The sequence below is a fragment of the Arachis ipaensis genome, chromosome B5 (genome assembly GCF_059453495.1).
Source record: "Arachis ipaensis isolate K30076 ecotype BB chromosome B5, ASM5945349v1, whole genome shotgun sequence".
Lineage (NCBI taxonomy): Eukaryota > Viridiplantae > Streptophyta > Magnoliopsida > Fabales > Fabaceae > Arachis > Arachis ipaensis.
Window position 1 is genome coordinate 61,169,105 of NC_142440.1, and position 15,309 is coordinate 61,184,413.

The following is a 15,309-nucleotide window of genomic DNA, read 5'->3' on the forward strand; positions in this document are numbered from 1 at the left end:
GTGTGGCCGAACCCAGAGAGGAGGAGTAGGACGTGAATCCTAGTGAGGAAGACCTCCTGGGACGTTCACTGACCAATAAGGAGTTTTCCTTTGAGGAACCAAAGGAATCTGAGCCTCATCTAGAGATCATAGAGATTCCATTGAACCTCCTTTTACCATTCATGAGCTCTGATGACTATTCTTCCTCTGAAGAGAATGAAGACATCATTGAAGAGCAGGTTGCTAAATATCAAGGAGCCATCATAAAGTTGAATGCCAGTTTATTTGGTAATGATACTTGGGAGGATGAACCTCCCTTGTTCACCAATGAACTCAGTGCATTGATAAGGCAGACATTGCCTCAGAAGAAACCGGATCCCGAAAAGTTCTTCATACCTTGTACTATAGGCACCATGACCTTTGAGAAGGCTTTGTGTGACCTTGGGTCAGGGATAAACCTCATGCCACTCTCTGTAATGGAGAAACTGGGAATCTTTAAGGTACAAGCTGCAAGAATCTCACTAGAGATGGCAAACAAATCAATGAAACAGGCTTATGGACTAGTAGAGGATGATGAGCGGATAATTTATACGCTTTTTGGCATTGTTTTTAGTATGTTTTTAGTATATTTTAATTAGTTTTTATTATATTTTTATTAGTTTTTAAATAAAAATCACTTTTCTGAACTTTACTATGAGTTTGTGTGCTTTTCTATGATTTCAGTTATTTTCTGGCTGAAATTGAGGGACCTGAGCAAAAATCTGATTCAGAGGCTGAAAAAGGACGGCAGATGCTGTTGGATTCTGACCTCCCTACACTCGAAGTGTATTTTCTGGAGCTACAGAAGCCCAATTGGTGCGCTCTCAATTGCGTTGGAAAGTAGACATCCTGGGCTTTCCAAAAATATATAATAGTCCATACTTTGCCCGAGATTTGATGGCCCAAACAGGCGTTCCAAGTCAGCTCAAGAATTCTGGCGTTTAACGCCGGAACTAGCATAAAAGCTGGAGTTAAACATCCAAACTGGCACAAAAGCTGGCGTTTAACTCCAAGAAAAGTCTCTACACATGGAAGCTTCAACGCTCAGCCCAAGCACACACCAAGTGGGCCTGGAAGAAGATTTCTGCATTAATTACTGATTTCTGTAAACCCTAGGCTACTAGTTCTCTTTAAATAGGACCTTATATTATTGTATTTGGGAATCTTTGGACGTTTAGTCCCTAGACCTTGGAGGCTGGCCATTCGGCCATGCTTACACCATTATCACTTTTGTATTTTCAATGGTGGAGTTTCTACACACCATATATTAAGGTGTGGAGCTCTGCTGTTCTTCATGAATTAATGCAAAGTACTATTATTTTTCTATTCAACTCAAGTCTATTTCTTCTCCAAGATATTCATTTGCACCCAAGAACATGATGAATGTGATTATTATTTGACACTCATCACCATTCTCACCTATGAATGCGTGACTGACAACCACCTCCGTTCTACATGAAAACAAGCTTGAATGTGTATCTCTTGGGTTTCTAATCTAAGATTGGAACCTTCGTGGTATAAGCTAGAATTATTGGCGGCCATTCCTGAGATCCGGAATGTCTAAACCTTGTATGTGGTATTCTGAGTAGGATCTGGGAAGGGATGACTGTGACGAGCTTCAAACTCGCGATTGTTGGGCGTGTGATAGACGCAAAAGGATCAATGGATCCTATTCTAACATGATCGAGAACCGACAGATGCTTAGCCGTGCGGTGATAGCACATTTGGAACATTTTCACTGAGAGGACGGGAAGTAGCCATTGACAACGGTGATGCCCAACATAAAGCTTGCCATGGAAGGGAGTATGAATGATTGGATGAAAGCAATAGGAAAGCAGAGGTTCAGAAGGAACAAAGCATCTCCATACGCTTATCTGAAATTCCTACCAATGAATTACATAAGTATCTCTATCTTATTTTATGTTTTATTCATATTTTAATTATCAATTCTCCATAACCATTTGAATCCGTCTAACTGAGATTTATAAGGTGACCATAGCTTGCTTCAAGCCGACAGTCTCCGTGGGATCGACCCTTACTCACGTAAGGTTTATTACTTGGACGACCCAGTGCACTTGCTGGTTAGTTATGTGGAATTGTGACAAAGTGTGATTCACGTTTGAGAGCTCCAAGTCCTTTGGCGCCATTGTTGATGATCACAATTTCGTGCACCAAGTTTTTGGTGCCGTTGCCGGGGATTATTCGAGTTTGGACAACTGACGGTTCATCTTGTTGCTTAGATTAGGTACTTTCCCTTTTATTTTTCAGAATTTTTAAGAATGAATTCTAGAGTTTCATGGTGATGTTTTTATCATCACAAAAGCTGATTGATTCTCATCAATTTATCTGTTGAATGTAATGTCCTGCTGAAACTTGACTAGCCATGTCTAATCCTTTTTGGACTGAAGCTTTAGACTAACATTGCATGATTCCTGGAATTCTTATTAAAAAGTTTTGAATCTCTTTATTCTCTTTTCTATATAATTTTTGAAAAATCACAAAAAAATTTTAAAATCATAAAAATAAAAAATATTTTATGTATCTTAGTGTCAATTCTTAAGTTTGGTGTCTTGCATGCATTGTTTATTTGATCTTAGTTGCATTTTTATTGTTTCTCATCATTAAAAATTCAAAAATATTTTCAAAATTGTGTCTTTTCAAGCTAATAATACAGAGAATTGAAGATTCAGAACATTCAGCAGAGGAATCAAATAGAAAAAGCTGGGCATTGAAAACGCCCAGTGAAGAAGGAAAACCGGCGTTTAAACGCCAGCCAGGGTACCTGGCTGGGCGTTTAACGCCCAAAAAGGTAGCATTTTGGGCGTTAAACGCCATAATGGATGCCATTCTGGGCGTTTAACGCCAGGATGACACTAGAGGAAAGATTTTTTTTTAATTCAAATCTTTTTCAAATTTTCATAATTTTTCAAAATCAAATCTTTTTCAAATCATATCTTTTCAATCATATCCTTTCAAAATCAATTTCTTTCCATTTTTTATTATTTTCGAAAATCCTTGCTATAATTAACGATTTACTTCAAAATTTTCAAGTTGTTACTTGCCTATTAAGAAAGGATCAAATTTTAAATTTTAAGAATCATATCTTTTAATTTCTTGTTAGTCAAGTAATCAACTTTAATTTTAAAACTTTCTTTTTTTAAAATTGATTTTCAATCATATCTTCTCAATCATATCTTTCAAATCACATCTTTTTCAAAATCAACTCTCAATCATATCTTTTTGATTTCTAATTTCAAAATCTTTTTCAAAAATTACATAATTTCTTTCCTAATCTTAATTTTCGAAAATCTAAATCAAATTTTCAAATTTCTTTCAAAATCTTTTCAATTTATTTTCGAAAATTCTTCCCCTCTTCTCACATCTTTCTATTTAAGGGACTAACACTCCTCCTCAAGGTGGAATTCGAACTCTATCCCTCTTAATAAGTTTGAATTCTCTTCTATCTACCTCCTCCTTCTATTCTTTTTTTCCTCTGACACCTCAAGGAATCTCTATACTGTGACATAGAGGATTCCCTACTTTCTTATTCTCTTCTCTTTCATATGAGCAGGAACAAAGATAAAGGCATACTTGTTCAAGCTGATCCTGAACCTGAAAGGACCTTGAAGAGAAAGCTAAGAGAAGTTAAAGCACAATTCTCTCTAGAGGGCCTAACAGAGCTTTTCAAGGAAGAAGAAATCATGGCAACCGAAAACAACAATGCCAACAATGCAAGGAAGTTGCTTGGTGACTTTACTGCACCTACTCCCGACTTTTATGGGAGAAGCATCTCAATCCTTGCCATTGGAGCAAACAAATTTGAGCTTAAGCCTCAATTAGTTTCTCTGATGCAACAGAATTGCAAGTTTCATGGACTTCCATTGGAAGATCCTCATCAGTTCTTAGCTGAATTCTTGCAAATCTGTGACACTGTCAAGACCAATGGGGTTGATCCCGAGGTCTACAAGCTTATGCTTTTTCCCTTTGCTGTAAGAGACAGAGCTAGAACATGGTTGGATTCACAACCTAAAGAAAGCCTGAACTCTTGGGAAAAGCTAGTCAATGCCTTCTTGACAAAGTTCTTTCCACCTCAAAAATTGAGCAAGCTTAGAGTGGAAGTCCAAACCTTTAGACAGAAGGAAGGTGAATCCCTCTATGAAGCCTAGGAAAGATACAAGAAATTAATTAGAAGGTGTCCTTCTGACATGCTTTCAGAATGGAGCATCATAGGTATCTTCTATGATGGTCTGTCTGAACTGTCCAAGATGTCATTAGACAGCTCTGCTGGAGGATCTCTTCATCTAAAGAAGATGCCTGTAGAAGCTCAGGAACTCATTGAAATGGTTGCAAATAACCAATTCATGTACACCTCTGAAAGGAATCCTGTGAATAATGGGACAAGTCAGAAGAAAGGAGTTATTGAGATTGATACTCTGAATGCCATATTGGCTCAGAACAAAATATTGACTCAGCAAGTCAATATGATTTCTCAAAGTCTATCTGGAATGCAAGCAGCAACAGGCAGTACCAAAGAAGCTTCATCTGAAGAAGAAGCTTATGATCCTGAGAACCCTGCAATGGAAGAGGTGAATTACATGGGAGAACCCTATGGAAACACCTATAATCCTTCATGGAGAAATCATCCAAACCTCTCATGGAAGGATCAACAGAGGCCTCAACAAGGCTTCAACAACAATAATGGTGGAAGAAATAGGTTTAGCAATAGCAAGCCTCTTCCATCATCTTCTCAGCAACAGACAGAGAATTCTAAGAGCCATTCTAACTTAGCAACCATAGTTTCTGATCTAATCAAAACCACTCAAAGTTTCATGACTGAAACAAGGTCCTTCATTAGAAATTTAGAGGCACAAGTGGGTCAGCTGAGTAAGAAAATTACTGAACTCCCTCCTAGTACTCTCCCAAGCAATACATAAGAGAATCCAAAGAGAGAGTGCAAGGCCATAAACACGTCTCACATGGCCGAACCTGGAGAGGAGGAAGAGGCAGTGATCTCCACTGAGGAAGACCTCAATGGACGTCCACTGACCTCCATGGAGTTCCCTGATGAGGAACCATGGGAATTTGAGGCTCACACAGAGACCATAGAGATTCCATTAAATTTACTTCTGCCATTCATGAGCTTTGATGAGTATTCTTCCTCTGAAGAAGATGAAGATATTACTTAAGAGCAAGTTACTAAGTACCTTGGAGCAATCATGAAGCTAAATGCCAAGTTGTTTGGTAATGAGACTTGGGAGGATGAACCTCCATTGCTCATCAAATAACTGGATGACTTGACTAGGCAGAGATTACCTCTGAAGAGACAAGATCCTGGAAAGTTCTCAATACCTTGTACCATAGGCACCATGACCTTTGAGAAGGCTCTGTGTGACCTAGGGTCAAGCATAAACCTCATGCCTCTCTCTGTAATGGAGAAGCTAGGGATCATTGAGGTACAAGCTGCTAGAATCTCACTAAAGATGGCAGATAATTCAAAGAAACAGGCTTATGGACTTGTAGAGGATGTCTTGGTAAAGGTAGAAGACCATTACATCCCTGCTGATTTCATAATCCTAGAGACTGGGAAGTGTATGGATGAATCCCTCATCCTTGGCAGACCCTTCCTATCCACAGCAAAAGCTGTAATTGATGTTGACAGAGGAGAATTGATCATTCAAGTGAATGAAGACTCCCTTGTGTTTAAAGCTCAAGGATATCCCTCTATAACCATGGAGAGGAAGCATGAAGAGCTTCTCTCAATACAGAGACAAACAGAGCCCCCACAGTCAAACTCTAAGTTTGGTGTTGAGAGGTTCTAACATTGCTCTAAACATCTGTGAGGCTCCATGAGAGCCACTGTCAAGCTATTGACATTAAAGAAGCGCTTGTTGGGAGGCAACCCAATCTTTAACTATCTTGAATTTCTATTTTCTTTTGTTATTTTATATTTTCTATAGGTTGATGATCATGTGAAGTCACAAAAACAATTGAAAAAGTAAAAACAGTATTAAAAATAGAACACCTTGGAGGAGAAACTTACTAGCGTTTAAACGCCAGTAAGGGTAGCAGAATGGGCGTTAAACGCCCAGTCTGGCACCATTCTAGGCGTTTAACGCTAGAAATGGGCACCAGACTGGCGTTTAATGCCAAGAATGGGCAAGAAGCTAGCGTTAAATGCCAGAAATGGGCAGCAGCCTGGCGTTTAACGCCAGGATTGGCAGAAAGGGGCATTTTTGCACACCGCTTGGTGCAGGGATGAGATATCCTTGACACCTCAGGATCTCTAGACCCCACAGGATCCCCACCTACCCCACCTCTCTCTCTCTTCTTCACCCATTCACTAATCACCTCACTACCTCTTCCCCAAAAACCCCTCACCTATCAAATCCCACATTTCTCTTCACCACTCACATCCATCCTTCATAAAACCCCACCTACCTCACCATTCAAATTCAAACCACTTTCCCACCCAAACCCACCCATAATGGCCGAACCATGCCCCCCTCTCCACTCCTATATTAACCCATCTTCACTCCTGATTTTCACACAACATACACACTACCCATCCCCCTTGGCCGGAACACAAAGCCCCCTCCATCTCCTCTATTTCTTCTTCTTCCTTCTTTTGCTCGAGGACGAGCAACCTTCTAAGTTTGGTGTGGTAAAAGCTAAAGCTTTTTTTTGTTTTATTTTTCCATAACCATTAGAAAGAGGAAAGGGAAGGCAAAAGCTTCCACCTTCAAGTCATGGGAGATGGAGAGATTTCTCTCAAGGGTGCATCAAGACCACTTCTATGAAGTTGTGGCCAAGAAGAAGGTGATCCCCGAGGTCCCTTTTAAGCTCAAAAAGGGCGAATATCCGGAGATCCGACATGAGATCCGAAGAAGAGGTTGGGAAGTTCTCACCAACCCTATTCAACAAGTCAGAATCTTAATGGTTCAAGAGTTCTATGCCAATGCATGGATCACCAAGAACCATGATCAAAGTGTGAACCTGGACCCTAAGAATTGGCTTACAATGGTCTGAGGGAAATACTTAGACTTTAGTCCGGAAAATGTAAGGTTGTCATTTAATTTGCCTATGATGCAAGGAGATGCACACCCATACACTAGAAGGGTCAACTTTGATCAAAGGTTGGACCAAGTCCTCATAGACATCTGTGAAGATGGTGCTCAATGGAAGAGAGATTCAAGAGGGAAGCCGGTTCAACTAAGAAGGCATGACCTCAAGCCCGTGGCTAGGGGATGGTTAGAGTTCATCCAACGCTCAATCATTCCTCTACAAAACTATTGGGAGCAAACCAACACCTCTCTAGGAGAATTAAGTTCCAACATGGGACAACTAAGGGTGGAGCACCAAGAGCATTCCATCCTCCTCCATGAAATTAGAGAAGACCAAAGAACCATGAGAGAGGAGCAACAAAGGCAAGAAAGAGACATTGAGGAGCTCAAGCACTCCATAAGATCTTCAAGAGGAAGAACAAGCCGCCATCACTAAGGTGGACCCGTTCTTTAATTTCCTTGTTGTTTATTTTCCTGTTTTTCGAATTTTTATGCTTATGTTTATTTATATTTGTGTGTTTATTACATGATCATTAGTGTCTAAGTGTCTGTGCCTTAAAGCTATGAAAATGAATCCATCACCTTTCTTAAATGAAAAATGTTTTTAATTGAAAAAGAAAAAGAAGTACTTGAATTTTGAATTTTAAAACAGTTTAATTATTCTGATGTGGTGGCAATACTTTTATCTTCTGAATGAATGCTTGAACAGTGCATATTTTTTAATTTGATTGTCTATGAATGTTAAAATTGTTGGCTCTTGAAAGAATGATGGGAAAAGGAGAAATGTTATCTGATGATCTGAAAAATCATAAAATTGATTCTTGAAGCAAGAAAAAGCAGTGAAAAGCTTGCAGAAAAAATATATATATGCGAAAAAAGAGAAAAAGAAAGAAAAAAAGAAAAGCAAGCAGAAAAAGCCAATACCCTTTAAACCAAAAGGCAAGGGTGATAAAAAGGATCCAAGACTTTGAGCATCAGTGGATAGGAGGGCCCACAGGAATAAAATCCTGGCCTAAGCGGCTAAACCAAGCTGTCCCTAACCATGTGCTTGTGGCGTGAAGGTGTCAAGTGAAAACTTGAGACTGAGCGGTTAAAGTCGTGGTCCAAAAGCAAAAAGAGTGTGCTTAAGAGCTCTGGACACCTCTAACTAGGGACTCTAGCAAAGCTGAGTCACAATCTGAAAAGGTTCACCCAGTTATGTGTCTGTGGCATTTATGTATCTGGTGGTAATACTGGAAAACAAAATGCTTAGGGTCACGGCCAAGACTCATAAAGTAGCTGTGTTCAAGAATCAACATACTTAACTAGGAGAATCAATAACACTATCTGGATTCTGAGTTCCTATAGATGCCAATCATTCTGAACTTGAAGGGATAAAGTGAGATGCCAAAACTGTTCAGAAGCAAAAAGCTAAAAGCCCCGCTCATCTAATTAATACTGATCTTCATAGATGTTTTTGGAATTCATTGTATATTCTCTTCTTTTTAACCTATTTGATTTTCAGTTGCTTGGGGACAAGCAACAATTTAAGTTTGGTGTTGTGATGAGCAGATAATTTATACGCTTTTTGGCATTGTTTTTAGTATGTTTTTAGTATATTTTAATTAGTTTTTATTATATTTTTATTAGTTTTTAAATAAAAATCACTCTTCTGGACTTTACTATGAGTTTGTGTGTTTTTCTGTGATTTCAGGTATTTTCTGGCTGAAATTGAGGGACCTAAGCAAAAATCTGATTCAGAGGCTGAAAAAGGACTGCAGATGTTGTTGGATTCTGACCTCCCTACACTCGAAGTGAATTTTCTGGACTTACAGAAGCCTAATTGGCGCACTCTTAATTGCGTTGGAAAGTAGACATCCTGGGCTTTCCAGCAATATATAATAGTCCATACTTTGCCCGAGATTTGATGGCCCAAATTGGCGTTCCAAGTCAGCTTAAGAATTTTGGCATTTAACACCGGAACTGGCACAAAAGCTGGAGTTAAACGCCCAAACTTGCACAAAAGCTGGCGTTTAACTCCAAGAAAAGTCTCTACACGTGGAAGCTTCAACGCTCAGCCCAAGCACACACCAAGTGGGCCCGGAAGAAGATTTCTGCATTAATTACTTATTTCTGTAAACCCTAGGCTGCTAGTTCTCTATAAATAGGACCTTATACTATTGTATTTGGGAATCTTTGGACGTTTAGTCCCTAGACCTTGGAGGCTGGCCATTCGGCCATGCTTACACCATTATCACTTTTGTATTTTCAACGGTGGAGTTTCTACACACCATAGATTAAGGTGTGGAGCTCTGCTGTTCTTCATGAATTAATGCAAAGTACTATTGTTTTTCTATTCAACTCAAGTCTATTTCTTCTCCAAGATATTCATTCACACCCAAGAACATGATGAATGTGATGATTATGTGACACTCATCACCATTCTCACCTATGAACGCATGACTGACAACCACTTCCGTTCTACATGCAAACAAGCTTGAATGTGTATCTCTTGGGTTTCTAATCTAAGATTGGAACCTTCGTGGTATAGGCTAGAATTATTGAAGGCCATTCCTGAGATCCGGAACGTCTAAACCTTGTCTGTGGTATTCTGAGTAGGATCTGGGAAGGGATGACTGTGACGAGCTTCAAAATCGCGATTGTTGGGCGTGTGACAGATGCAAAAGGATCAATGGATCCTATTCCAACATGATCGAGAACCGACAGATGGTTAGCCGTGTGGTGACAGTGCATTTGGAATATTTTCACTGAGAGGATGGGAAGTAGCCATTGACAATGGTGATGCCCAACATAAAGCTTGCCATGGAAGGGAGTATGAATGATTGGATGAAGGCAGTAGGAAAGCAGAGGTTCAGAAGGAACAAAGCATCTTCATACGCTTATCTGAAATTCCTACCAATGAATTACATAAGTATCTCTATCTTATTTTATATTTTATTCATATTTTAATTATCAATTCTCCATAACCATTTGAATCCGCCTGACTGAGATTTATAAGGTGACCATAGCTTGCTTCAAGCCGACAGTCTCCGTGGGATCGACCCTTACGCACGTAAGGTTTATTACTTGGACGACCTAGTGCACTTGCTGGTTAGTTGTGCGGAATTGTGACAAAGTGTGATTCACGTTTGAGAGCTCCAAGTCCTTTGGCACCATTGTTGAGGATCACAATTTTGTGTACCAGAGGACTTGTTAGTAAAGGTTGAAGGCCTTTACATCCCTGCTGATTTTATAATCCTAGACATTGGGAAGGATGAGGATGAATCCATCATCCTTGGAAGACCCTTCTTAGCCACAACAAAAGCTGTGATTGATGTGGACAGAGGAGAGTTGGTCCTTCAACTGAATGAGGACAACCTTGTGTTTAAAACTCAAGGATCTCCTTCTGTAACCATGGAGAGGAAGCATGAAAAGCTTCTCTCACTGCAGAGTCAACCAAAGCCCCCACAGTCAAACTCTAAGTTTGGTGTTGGGAGGCCACAACCAAACTCTAAGTTTGGTGTTGAACCCCCACATTCAAACTCTATGTTTGGTGTTGGGAGGTCCCAACAATGCTCTGAACATCTGTGAGGCTCCATGAGAGCTCACTGTCAAGCTATTGACTTTAAAGAAGCGCTTGTTGGGAAGCAACCCAATGTTATTTAACTATATCTATTTATTTTCCATTGTTATTTTATGTTTTTTGTAGGTTGATGATCATGTGAAGTCACAAAAACAACTGAAAAATAAAAAACAGAATGAAAAACAACATTAAAAATAGCTCACCCTAGAGGAAGAGCTTACTGGCATTTAAACGCCAGTAAGAAGCATCAAACTGGCGTTTAACGCCAGAAAGAAGCATCAAGCTGGTGTTAAACGCCAGAAACAAGCACCAGACTGGCGTTTAACACTAGAACAGAGCATGGAATTGGCGTTAAACGCCAGAAACAAGTAGCAAGCTGGCGTTTAACGCCAGACATGCATTCTAAGGGCGTTTTGCACGCCTAATTGGAGCAGGGATGCTAAGTCCTTGACCCCACAGGATCTATGGACCCTACAGGATCCCCACCTACCCCACCTCTCTCTCTCTCCCTCCATCTCCTCCATTTTCTTCTTCTTCCCCTTCTTTCTTTCTTCTTTTGCTCGAGGATGAGCAAATTTTTTAAGTTTGGTGTGGTAAAAGCATTGCTTTTTGTTTTTCCATAACCATTTATGGCACCTAAGGCCAGAGAAACCTCTAGAAAGAGGAAAGGGAAGACAAAAGCTTCCACCTCTGAGTCATGGGAGATGGAGAGATTCATCTCAAGGGTCCATAGCTCAGTAGTAGAGCATTTGACTGCATAATAAGAGAGCCCACTCATGAACCTCAACAAGAGCATGAGGAATTCCCTCACCAAGAAATCTCTGAGATGCCTCAACGGATACATTTTCCTCCACACAACTATTGGGAGCAACTAAGGATAGGAGCACCAAAATCACTAGGGATGAAGCAACAAAGGCAAGGAAGAGACATAGAGGAGCTCAAAAGCACCATTGGTTCTTCAAGAGGAAGACGCCACCCTCACTAAGGTTGACCCGTTCCTTAATCTCCTTGTTCTTATTTTTCTGTTTTTCATTTACTATATGTTTATTTATGTTTATGTCTTTATTACATGATCATTAGTATTTAAGTATCTATGTCTTAAAGCTATGAATGTCCTATGAATCCATCACCTTTCTTAAATGAAAAATGTTTTAATTACAAAAGAACAAGAAGTACATGAATTTCGAATTCATCCTTAAAATTAGTTTAATTATTTTGATGTGGTGACAATACTTTTTGTTTTCTGAATGAATGCTTGAACAGTGCATATGTCTTTTGATATTGTTGTTTATGAATGTTAAATATGTTGGCTCTTGAAAGAACGATGAAAAGGAAAAATGTTATGGATAATCTGAAAAATCATAAAATTGATTCTTGAAGCAAGAAAAAGCAGTGAATACAAAAGCTTGCGAAAAAAAAAAGAGAGAAAGAAAAAAGAAAAAGCAAGCAGAAAAAGCCAAAAGCTCTTTAAACCAAAAGGCAAGAGCAAAACGCCAATAGCCCTTAAAACCAAAAGGCAAGGGTAAAAAGGATCCAAGGCTTTGAGCATTAATGGATAGGAGGGCCCAAAGGAATAAAATCCTGCCCTAAGCGGCTAAACCAAGCTGTCCCTAACCATGTGCTTGTGGCGTGAAGGTGTCAAGTGAAAACTTGAGACTGAGCGGTTAAATTCAAGGTCCAAAGTAAAAAGAAGAGTGTGCTTAAGAACCCTGGACACCTCTAATTGGGGACTCTAGGAAAGCTGAGTCACAATCTAAAAAGGTTCACCCAATTATGTGTCTGTGGCATTTATGTATCCGGTGGTAATATTGGAAAATAAAGCGCTTAGGGCCACGGCCAAGACTCATAAAGTAGCTGTGTTCAAGAATCAATACACTAAACTAGGAAAATCAATAACACTATCTGAATTCTGAGTTCCTATAGATGCCAATCATTCTGAACTTCAAAGGATAAAGTGAGATGCCAAAACTGTTCAGAGGCAAAAAGCTACTAGTCCCGCTCATCTGATTGGAGCTAAGTTTCATTGATATTTGGAATTTATAGTATATTCTCTTCTTTTTATCCTATTTGATTTTCAGTTGCTTGGGGACAAGCAACAATTTAAGTTTGGTGTTCTGATGAGCAGATAATTTATACGCTTTTTGGCATTGTTTTTACTTAGTTTTTAGTATGATTTAATTAGTTTTTAGTATATTTTTATTAGTTTTTAAATAAAAATCACATTTCTGGACTTTACTATGAGTTTGTGTATTTTTCTGTGATTTCAGGTAATTTCTGGCTGAAATTGAGGGACTTGATCAAAAATCAGATTCAGAGGCTGAAGAAGGACTGCAGATGCTGTTGGATTCTGACCTCCCTGCACTCAAAGTGGATTTTCTTGAGCTATAGGAATCCCAATGGCGCGATCGCAATTGCGTTGGAAAGTAGACATTCAGGGCTTTCTAGCAATATATAATAGTCCATACTTTGCCCGAGTTTAGATGACGCAAACTGGTGTTCAACGCCAGCTTTCTGCCCTATTCTGGAGTTAAACGCCAGAAACAAGTTGCAAATCAGAGTTAAATGCCAGAAACAGGCTACAACCTTGCGTTTAACTCCAAAAAGAGTCTCTACACATGAAAGCTCAATGCTCAGCCCAAGCACACACCATGTGGGCCCAGAAGTGGATTTCTGCATCATTTACTTAATCTTGTAACCCTAGTAACTAGTTTAGTATAAATAGAACTTTTTACTATTGTACTAGGGGTCCTTTTCCCTATTTTCGAATTCATATGCCATTTTGGGAGGCTGGCCATTCGGCCATGCCTGGACCTTGTTCTTATGTATTTTCAACGGTAGAGTTTCTACACACAAAAGATTAAGGTGTGGAGCTCTGCTGTTCCTTATGAATTAATGCAAAGTACTATTGTTTTTCTATTCAATTCAAGCCTATTTCTTCTCTAAGATATTCATTCGCACACAAGAACATGATGAATGTGATGATTATGTGACGCTCATCATCATTTTCACTTATGAATGCATGCCTGACAACCACTTCCGTTCTACATGCAAACAAGCTTGAATGTGTATCTCTTAGCCTCCTGATCGTGAGATCAGAGTCTTCATGGTATAGGCTAGAATTATTGGCGGCCATTCTTGAGATCCGGAAAGTCTAAATCTTGTCTGTGGTATTTCGAGTAGGATCTGGGAAGCGATGGCTGTGACGAGCTTCAAACTCGCGAGTGCTGGGCGTAGTGACAGACGGAAAAGGATTACTGAATCCTATTCTAGTATGATCGAGAACCGACAGATGATTAGCCGTGCGGTGACAGCGCATTTTGGACCATTTTCACTGAGAGGATGGGATGTAGCCATTGACAACGGTGATGCCCAACATACCGCTTGCCATAGAAAGGAGTATGAAGGATTGGATGAAAGCCGTAGGAAAGCAGAGATTCAGAAAGAACTAAGCATCTCCATAGCCTTATCTGAAATTCTCACCAATGAATTACATAAGTATCTCTATCCTGTTTTACATTTTATTTATCTATTAATTATTAAAACTCTATAACCATTTGAATCCGCCTGACTGAGATTTACAAGGTGACCATAGCTTGCTTCAAGCCGACAATCTCCGTGGGATCGACCCTTACTCACGTAAGGTTTATTACTTGGACGACCCAGTGCACTTGCTGGTTAGTTGTGCGAAGTTCTGACAAAGAACTAAAATTATGAACGTGCGCATTAAGTTTTTAGTGCCGTTACCAAGGAATGAACAATCACGATTTCGTGCACCAATGCCACCAAAGCCTTCATGGAAGAGGCTAAACAGGAGTTTGATCGGATGAAAGGCTTGAAGGAGGAGCTTGAGGTGAAAGTGTCCAAACTGGAGAAGGAGCTGAAGAATGAGAAGGCTAGCTCCCTTGCTTTAGCGGCTTCTGTGAGGTTGGTCGAGGACACGGCATTGAGGCATAAAGACAGCTATGTTACATCCTATCGGGAGGTGATGCGTCTGAGGGAAGAATTGGAGTCTGCTCGAGCTGATTACTCCGAGCTCCAAGGTTATCTTGCCGGTAGCGTAAATGCTGCTTATGAGAACCTGAAGGAGCAGGTTCGAATTCTGGCTCCCGAGGTCGAACTTTCTCTCTTCAGCCTGGACAATGTTGTGAGGGATGGTAAGATTGTTCTTGACGACCCGGATGATGATGATGTCGAACCTCCCCCTGCGCCTGCTGTCAAAGTGTCAACTTCTACAGTTCCTCTGGCTGAGGTCAGTCATCCCGTATCCGATCTGGATTGTCAAATCCTGAATCGAGATGATGGGACCGTGGATGCTGTGCCCATTCAGACTCGCCCTCCTTCACCCCGTATTGATGCTACTGAGAAGGCTTCTGATGTTTAACTGAACTTTTTATCTTGATTGTGCAGATAGCCCGGCTTGTGGGCTTTTAAACTCTTTTATTATGTAAATGATGTTTTAGTGACTGTTGATACTTTTCTTAGTTGCTTGTTTAGCAACTTTTATTAAGTAGCTTTCGAGCTTTTGGGGCTGACTTTGATGCCTCTGAAGCTGGTTATAATATTATGCTTGTTTGCGCTTGACTTGGCACCTTTCTAGGTTTTTAAGAATGTTAGCGTCTTCTAAGTTATTTTTTTAATCCTCTTTTTTGGACCTTGTACGGGTCTCTT

The 15,309-nt window shown here is 39.9% G+C and overlaps 1 non-coding gene across 1 annotated transcript; it reads right to left on the reverse strand.

Annotated features, from left to right (window-relative positions):
* Positions 1 to 4,121: 4,121 nt before the first annotated feature.
* LOC148564380 (small nucleolar RNA R71) lies at positions 4,122 to 4,229 on the reverse strand. The gene has a single exon (XR_015884834.1). It is a non-coding gene; the product is annotated as a small nucleolar RNA R71 (small nucleolar RNA).
* Between the last annotated feature and the right edge of the window lie 11,080 nt (positions 4,230 to 15,309).